Here is an 831-nt window from a genome sequence, read left to right as displayed (position 1 = left end):
ACGAAGAGCACCACCCCGACGTGCCGGAAGCGTGTCCGGGACATCCGCCCAGCACATCTCGCAGCGAAACTCTGCAGGGAACGGAAACATGATGGTCGTGTTAACCGTCCCTGCAGGTTCAACTGCTTCGTCTTCTGCCGAGGACATAATGTGTGAAGTCCTGGCCTCGTTGGTGTGATATGATTATTTTTGATTGCGATAGTGAGGTCAGGAGACTAAGAACGTCCTGACCTCACTGTTTGAGCTGCTGTTGTTGCCATACTGAACAGTGAAGGAGTGCACACTCCCACGAGGAGAGTGTACACTCCAACGAGTGTCCCGTGCGACGGCCCAAAGGTGGTGGTGGGTCGTTGACGTAAAAGAGCAAAATAGATTTTGACACTTACTTCCTCCTGTCTTCTCGGCCTGTTGGACTGGCCCTTTGTTAAGTCGAGTCGTTTCCGCTTTAATCCATATTGAAGATGAGCACTTTAACACTTTTCACTTTAAACTGTCGATGAATAAAAATTAAGCTGATAAGAACAGATACTACACTTTGATCTTAGCTCATTAGAGCCGAGAAGCGATCCAGGCAACGTATGGACCTAGCAGTCCGTAGTCAAATTGACGAATATTAATATTACAATCGAAGTGAAAATGCACAACTGACTGATTAAATTCAAAATGGGTCCTACGTACCCAAGATCCCATTGGCCTATGTTGCTCATTTACGAACTCGGCCTCACTTTTTCGTCGTGTATACGCTATAAAAATTTGAGCTTGATATCTTTATTCGTTTTTGAGTTATCATGTCCACGGACGGACAGACAGATAATTGGAAATAGACTAATT

At 45.4% G+C, this 831-nt stretch overlaps 1 pseudogene; it reads right to left on the bottom strand.

Moving 5' to 3' along the window:
* Window positions 1-456: 456 nt before the first annotated feature.
* On the bottom strand, window positions 457-567 carry LOC123291155 (annotated as a pseudogene).
* Window positions 568-831: the final 264 nt, after the last annotated feature.

This window comes from Chrysoperla carnea, chromosome 1 (assembly GCF_905475395.1).
Source record: "Chrysoperla carnea chromosome 1, inChrCarn1.1, whole genome shotgun sequence".
Lineage (NCBI taxonomy): Eukaryota > Metazoa > Arthropoda > Insecta > Neuroptera > Chrysopidae > Chrysoperla > Chrysoperla carnea.
Note: the sequence above shows the minus strand (reverse complement) of the source record. Positions and strands in the feature narration are given on the sequence as shown.